Source organism: Hemiscyllium ocellatum, chromosome 37 (genome assembly GCF_020745735.1).
Source record: "Hemiscyllium ocellatum isolate sHemOce1 chromosome 37, sHemOce1.pat.X.cur, whole genome shotgun sequence".
Taxonomy (NCBI): domain Eukaryota; kingdom Metazoa; phylum Chordata; class Chondrichthyes; order Orectolobiformes; family Hemiscylliidae; genus Hemiscyllium; species Hemiscyllium ocellatum.
Window position 1 is genome coordinate 43,866,670 of NC_083437.1, and position 8,598 is coordinate 43,875,267.

Below are 8,598 nucleotides of genomic sequence, written 5' to 3' on the forward strand. Positions count from 1 at the left end.
AAAGGGAGAGCTGGAGGTGTTTGCAGAGGGAATTCCAGGGATCTGGCTTTTGAAAGCACACCTTCAAACAGTGGAGCAGCTAAAACCGACGGTGTGCAAGAGAGTCGAGGATCACAGAGACTGAATGGTTCAGGATCAGAGGAGGTTACAAAAAGAGGAAGGGATGTAAGGACTGGAGGAGGTTACAGAGATAGGGAGGGGTGTTAGGGACTGGAGTAGGTGACAGAGATAGGGTGGGGGTGTTAGGGCCTGGAGGAGGCTGCAGAGATAGGGAGGGGTTTATGGGCTGGAGGAAGTTACAGAGATAGGGAGTTGTGTATGGGCTAGAGGAGGTGACAGAGATAGGGAGGGGGTGTTAGAGACTGGAGGAGGCTACAGAGATAGGGGGGAGTGTTAGGGACTGGAGGAGGTTACAGAAATAAGGTGGGGTGTTAGGGACTGGAGGAGGTTACAGAGAGAGGGAGGGATGTATGGGCTGGATGAGGTTACAGAGATAGGGAGGGGTGTTAGGGACTGGAAGAGGAGATAGAGATAGAGAGGGGTATTAGGGTCTGTAAGGAGGTTACAGAGATAAGGATGAGTGTATGGGATAGAGGAGGTGACAGAGATAGGGAGTGGTGTATGAGCTAGAGGAGATGTCAGAGATAGGGTGGATTGTGGGGTTGAAGGAGGTTACAGAGATAGGGAGTGGTATTAGGGTCTGGAGGAGGTGACAGATAAGGAGGGATGTAGGTGCTAGAGAGGTTACAAAGATAGGAGTGAGTGTAGGGAATGGAGGAGGTTACAGAGAAAGGGAGGGGTGTGAGGGTCTGGTGGAGGTTATAGAGAGGCCAGTGTTGTAGCTGGACTGGAACAGCTCAGCTAGGTGTGTGACACATTGGAACATGAGTCTTCAGTCCTATCGCTAGAATGTTATCAGGGCCCATAGCCTTTGCAGTATCCAGTGCCTCCAGCCACTTGTTGATATCACATGGAGTGAATCAAATTGGCTAAAGACTGGGGGTATCTGTGATGCTGGGGACGACTGGAGGAGTCTGAGATGTGTCATTCACTTGACACTTTTGGCTGAAGATTGTTGTGAATGCTTCTGCCCTATCGTTTGCTCTGATCTGCTGGGCTCTTCTATTACTGAGAATGGGGATTGTTGTGGAGCCTCCTCCTCCAGTAAAGTGTCTAACTGTCCACCACATTCATGACTGGATGTGGCAGGTCTTCAGAGGTCAAATCCAATCCATCGGTTGTGGGATCGCTTAGCTCTGTCAGTCACTTGCTGCTTATGCTGTTTGGCAAGTAGTCCTGTTTGGTGGTTTCACCAGGTTGACACCTCATCTTCAGCTACATCTGGTGCTGCTCCTGGCATGCCATCCTACACTTTCCAGGGCTGATCCCCTGGCCTGATGGTAATGGTTGAGTGGGGGATATGCCGGGCCATGAGGTTACTGATTGTGATGGAGTACAATTCTGTTGCTGTTGATGGCCCACAGCACCTCATGGATGCCCAGTATCGAGTTACTAGATCAGTTTGAAGTCTGTCCCATTTTGCACAGTGATAATACCACACAACACGATGGAGGTTATTCTCAGTGTGAATGATGCAGGACTTTGTCTCCACAAGGACTGCGCAGTGGTCACTCTTATTGATACTGTCATGGACAGATACATCTACAGCCGGCAGCTTGGTGATGATGAGGTCAAGCATGTTTTACCCTCCTGTTGCTTCCCTCTCCATCTGCTGCAGACCTGGTCCAGTTGCTAATTATTTGCTTTCATCTCATAAGCTTAGTTTGGGCTACTTTGTCAGCTTTTTAGATTGTGTCAACATTTTGCTGAAGTTGCTGCGATGAAAAAAAATTGAATAAAAATCTGGATCAAAAAGTTGGTTTAATGATGACTGGGGTGGGATCTGATATGGACCAGACCAAACCCCCTTCTAACATATCCAAGAAATAGCCTAGACACTAACTTTTACCTTTTTTAAAGGCAGCTGTGAGGAGCTGTGTTTCCAGTATAACCAATCAAATTCTACTACTTGGCTTTAAGCAAAACACACTTTGTTTGTACTTTATAGTTAAAATACAAACAAAAGTAAAGAGAATTGGAATAACTTAACTCTACTGGAAAATTTAACGAATAATAGATTATTTAACTACAAAAAAGCATCTGTTTCAATATAGTAACATCCCATAAACACACCTTTGGCAATGGAAAAGTCAGTAAAACAAATTGTCTCCCATGCAATCCTGACAGCGGACAGAACTCCAGCTTCTAGCTGTAACAGAGAGATGAATAACAGTTTCCAAACCCCAGCAACTACTGAAAACTAAACTGAACCCCTGGCTCTGTAGGAGCCTGACTCCACCATTCATGCTGCTTCGATTGTTCTCACTTTTAAAAAATAACCAAGACTCTCACAATTGTTTACTTTATCGATTTGGAGAACTGGAAAGGGGTGATAGAGATAGAGAGGGGTATTAGGGTCTGTAAGGAGGTTACAGAGATAAGGACGGGTGTATGGGATAGAGGAGGTGACAGAGATAAGGAGTGGCTCAAATCCTCTCTTCAAAGAAACAAGGACAAAATGCACCTCTTAAAGCCATAATATCATCACAAGGTCCCGTGGTATTATCACTGGATCATTAATCCAGAGATCCTGCTAATGTTCTGCAGACCTCGGTTTGAACCCTGCCATGACTGATGGTGAAATTTGAATTCAATAAAAATCTGTAATTAAGAGTCTAACGATAACCATATAACCATTGTCAGGAAAAGTCCATCTGGTTCACTAATATCATTTAAAGAAGGAAACTTCCATCCTTACCTAGTCTCTCTTAAACCTGACTCCAGACCCACAGCAATGTGGTTGACTCTGAACTCCCCAAAAGCTCATTAGGGATTTGCAACAAATGTTGGGTCAGCTAGAGACTCACATCCCTGTGAGTAAATAAAAACCAAAACACTCTCTGTGTGTCTGGTTTGATTAGAATAGATTCCCTACAGCATGGAACAGGCCATTCGGCCAAACCAGTCCACACTGACCCTCCGAAGAGTAACCCACCCAAACCCATTTCCCTCTGACTAATGCACCTAACACTATGAGCAATTTGGCATGGCCAATTCACCTGACCTGCACATCTTTTGGACTGTGGGAGGAAGCCCATAAAGACACAGGGAGAATGTGCAAACTCCACGCAGACAGTCACCCAAGGCTGGAATCAAACCTAGGACCCTGGTGCTGTGAGGCAGCAGTGCTGACCACTGAGCCACTGTGCCACCCTAATCTATCAGCATGTTATTTGCCATGAATTTACAAAATATTCAACACTGACACATGGAGAACAAAGCTATAGTGAGTAAAGCAGAATAACATAAACAATTAATCATTACTTGTTTTCCTTTTAGCTGAAAATGTGTTGCTGAAAAAGTGCAGCAGGTCAGGCAGCATCCAGGGAACAGGATTCCTGAAGAAGGGCTTATGCCCGAAACGTCGAATCTCCTGTTCCTTGGATGCTGCCTGACCTGCTGCACTTTTTCAGCAGCACATTTTCAGCTCTGATCTCCAGCATCTGCAGACCTCACTTTCTCCTTGTTTTCCTTTTAGACAATATTGGATGACCGTCTAACATTTCATCGTATGCTGATGGAATCTGGAATCCCAGTTCCTCCTCTCCTTGGAAGTGAAGACCCAGAGGCTCCCCCAAACTCTTCCTAATGGATTCGACTTACGCAGTCACCCTGTCCAAATTTCAAAAACAGATCGCTTTCCTGTAATGGTTGAGATCCAATTTGGTGTTAGCAGACTATTATAATCCTGTAACAAGAGAGAAGAGAGTAAAGAGAACATGGCATCATGCTTCAAATGTTTTTATTACCACAGCAAAGCCACAGCCTGAGGGCTAATTAACTTGCAGCAACATGGATGTAGTTTTTCTTGCTGGGCTCTGGTCTAGCAAAGTCTCACCAGAAAGTCAATCGCAAATCCAGATGTGGCGAATTAAATATTGCAGGCAAATCTGGGATCCAGTTGGCAAGTGTTCTCAATGGAACCTTTCTCATATAAACCGTGATTGTCCATCAGACAGTTGAGCAGTTCAACCGTGTTGATTCTCTGTGGGATAACCCAGTGAAAATCTCATTCTGTATAAACAATCACATACTTATAGGAGAAAGTCCAAGTTTGCTGTCTTTGCTCAGAGTACTGCAAGGTCTGTTCTTAACTGCCCATTGATTACTCTGAAATACCTTCAAACCTTTAGCTCAATACTGAGATTATTCAAGAAATAGGCCATCATATCTTTACCATTGCAACTGGTTTGAGATTGTGGTGCTGGAAAAGTACAGCAGGTCAGGCAGCATCCCAGGAGGAGGAGATTCAACATTTCAGGCAACAGCCCTTCATCAGGAATGAGGCTTGTGGGCCAAGGTGGGGGGGTGGGGGGATCTGCGGGATAAATGGGAGGGGGGTGCGGCTAGGGGGATGGTAGCTGGGAATGTGATAGGTGGATGAAAGTAGGGGTGAAAGTGATAGGTAGGAGAGGAGGATGGACCTGATAGGTGGGAAAGCTGGTTGTCAGATACATTTTCTTCATTATTCAGGGGATGTGGGCTTCTCTAGCTGGGCCAGCAGTTGGTACCCAAACTTAATTGCCCTGAGAAAGTGATGGTGATAATGTTGTTCTATGAGCTCATTGAATGATAAAAAGCTAGACAGAAACATAGTTACTAAAAGAGGAACACAGAAATACTATGAGCTGCAGAACACAGCCAAAATACAAGGAAAACTACGGGAGAAAAGATATCAAGGAAGAAGGCTGCCACTGAACAACCAGGTAAGACACAAAACCTGCAAACAACTGTGGTGCCTGTCAAAATGAATGCTGCCATAAAATGGACTGGGCAGTTCATCCAATTGTAATGGCAAAGCTATGAATTTGTGACAGTTTTAATTAAAAGGCACAGCTATAGGTAGTTACACTTCAATCATTGTTGGGGAGAGACTGTTTCCATGTATATTCCACCCTTTATCTTTCACCCTTTATCTTTTCAACAACTTGAAAAAAATGACTGCAAAAATGTTAAAGTCTTGAAACCAGGCTTTGAACCCCAAGTGAAGGTATGAAAGGCGTGTGTTCAGTATTAGGGCCCAATACTGTTCCATATGTAACTGTGTTAACAAATGACAGAATTCTATGACTTTGTGCAACTAAAAGGTAATTGAATTATCACCTGTGGTTTATTAGGCAGAAGAGATCCTGCAATGAGAGCATGTCTGCTGAGAGAGAAGAAACTCACTCTTGACAAAACAGTTGACATTTGCAGAAGTACTGAGGTTGTAAATCATGATAGACCAGACCAGATGTTACTTTATGCTGACAGATATTCCAGGCTGAAAGGACAGATAGATTGCACACAGATGGGAGGACATCATTCAAAAGAGAAGTCATATCCAGGATGGGAAAAGCAGTGTTCTCATTGCAAGAACCAGAATCGTTTTGTCACAAGTGTCTGCTTCTGAAAGGAAGCACAGCAAGCAAGTACTCAGTGTAATGGGGATCAGTCCATCATGCACTCTCAACTTTACCCTCAAGCGTTTTATCTTTGGTCATTATCTTGGTCCACCACACACGTCTGCAAAGCTCATGATGTTTCACAAAACATCCGTGTCTTTCCGACACTTTGCATTCACTTGAAGTTTTCCTCTGCAGTCATCACAAACCTTTTATCACCTTGATACCAGATGCTGCAAGCAGTTCTATCCTGTAAAGATGAATCCAAATCATTGCCTGACATCTCTCTGTCAGCTATCTTTATCGGCTTGCTTTGCTTCTGTCCAGCAGCACACATGTTTACACCATAACTGCACTCTGCAGTTTGAACACCGCTGTTCCCACGCTGGACGTATATCCTCTCTGCAATGCCATGATCTTTCTGCTGGTCCTTCTGCAAATATCCCTTCCTTTTATCTGTTGTGAAAGCCTGGACTGTCTCTCAGTATAGTGCAAATGTCTCAAACTTACTTCTATGAATACTCTCTAGCTGATAATAATAACCTCAGAGCCTTCGGCATATGTCATTTCTCTTCTTTCGGCAGATATGCTCTTACAACAGGATCTCTTATTTCTAAAACAATCGTATCTCTGCTCATAGCATCCTTCAGTTATTAAATTCATAAAAGACAGCCACATGTCTCAGCTCCGTTACACACACACCAATAATATTTCCCTTTTGCGGGGCTCTGTTGTTAAACACACATTCATCAATAACAGAGGGTTCAAAATACATCTCTGTGGTCTTCAGAATTTCTCCAGACTGGTGTCTTTGCCTCTCAGGGTCACCTAAGGCACAGCGCAGCTTGTGATATTCTTTCCTCAGCACTGTTGTTAGTTCAGGTTTTCTGTTTAATCTGCTGCCATCTCAGCTTTGGCACTAAGTTTGGGAGACTATTCTTTCTCAAGTCATCTTTGTTTTCTTCAGAAGCCAGGGATTTGAAAATTCTAAGACAATCTGGCCCACCCAATACTGAAGATTACTACTTACTCTTCCTTGCAGCTGGCTCCCTCTACAGCTCTCACAATCTAGGCAAACTCAAGTGTAATGACCTCTTTCACCAAGCCTTCTTACAGAAAGCAGAGGTCACATGACCCTGACAACTTATGCTATACAAATGCATTTCTCCAAACACACAGCAAATTGTGCTGGGAAATGTCCATTCTCTTGGCAGGAGGTTCTATACCAGCCCACTGTTCCCTCAAATTTTCAAAGTTAACAGAGATGCCAAGAGCTGTCCATTGTATACCTTGTACAGGATCCCACTTTCCAACCCAATGTCTGTACATGCACCATGCACCATACCTTCCCTCATCAGATCATTGTGGGCCAGAAGCAATGATTGTACTGAAGCTGCTGTCATGGAGATTGGGGAGGAGGATCTCAGTTTGAGCTTGTCTGCTACATCCTCCACAAAGTACATGCTGAGGAGCAGCTGAGGAGGCAGAGGATGGGGAATGGGTCAAACAGCAGCCCCACCATATTCTGGGAAGGCTGAACCTGATCGCCTCATTTCTAGGCTGTGATAACACCACACATCCCTATCCTGTTCAAAGTTTGTGTGAAGATTTGTAGCTCGGGTGCTCGTTGTTGTGGTTCTGTTCGCCGAGCTGGGAATTTGTGTTGCAGACATTTCGTCCCCTGTCTGGGTGACATCCTCAGTGCTTGGGAGCCTCCTGTGAAGCGCTTCTGTGATCTTTCCTTCGGCATTTGTAGTGGTTTGAATCTGCCGCTTCCGGTTGTCAGTTCCAGCTGTCCGTTGCAGTGGCCGGTATATTGGGTCCAGGTCGATGTGCTTATTGATTGAATCTGTGGATGAGTGCCATGCCTCTAGGAATTCCCTGGCTGTTCTCTGTTTGGCCCGTCCTATAATAGTAGTGTTGTCCCAGTCGAACTCATGTTGCTTGTCATCTGCGTGTGTGGCTACTAAGGATAGCTGGTCGTGTCGTTTCATGGCTAGTTGGTGTTCATGGATGCGGATCGTTAGCTGTCTTCCTGTTTGTCCTATGTAGTGTTTTGTGCAGTCCTTGCATGGGATTTTGTACACTACATTGGTTTTGCTCATGCTGGGTATCGGGTCCTTCGTTCTGGTGAGTTGTTGTCTGAGAGTGGCTGTTGGTTTGTGTGCTGTTATGAGTCCTAGTTGTCGCAGTAGTCTGACTGTCAGTTCAGAAATGTTTTTGATGTATTGGTTGTGGCATGTCCTCATTCCGTTGTCTTTCCCTTAGGCATCCATTGATGAAATTGCGCGGGTATCTGTTTTTGGCGAATACATTGTAGAGGTGTTCTTCTTCCTCTTTTTGCAGTTCTGGTGTACTGCAGTGTGTTGTGGCCCTTTTGAATAGTGTCTTGATGCAACTTCTTTTGTGTGTGTTGGGGTAGTTGCTTTCGTAATTCAGGACTTGGTCTATGTGTGTGGCTTTCCTGTATACCTTTGTGGTGAATTCTCCGTTCGGTGTTCTCTGTACCATCACGTCTAGAAATGGGAGTTGGTTGTCTTTTTCTTCCTCTCTAGTGAATCGGATTCCTGTGAGTGTGGCATTGATGATCCGGTGTGTGTTCTCTATTTCTTAATGATTACAAAGGTATCATCTACATATCTGACCCAGAGTTTGGGTTGTATTTGCAGTAAGACTGTTTGTTCATTACCGCTTCTGCTATGAGTCCAGAGATGGGTGAGCCCATGGGTGTCCTGTTCACAGGAGGCTCCCAAGCACTGAGGATGTCACCTAGACAGGGGACGAAACGTCTGCAACACAAATTCCCAGCTCAGCGAACAGAACCACAACATCCCTATCCTGTATTTACTAATTTCTCACGTGTCACTGGGTTATCAGTACAAGGCCAGGTCACTGTTCTTTCCAATTCTGTTCTTCCCTGAAGGGATGGTGGGGGATGGTAAATATGATTGAGAAGTTAATCAGTGACCCAGAAGAGACTGAGCTGAGCAGTTTTACTGAATTGTGCAATGCATTGCAAAAGAACAAGCCATTCAGAGTGCAGGACCTGACCAGAATCCTGCACTGTAGTTTGACTTTCTTTCCAGCTGCGTTG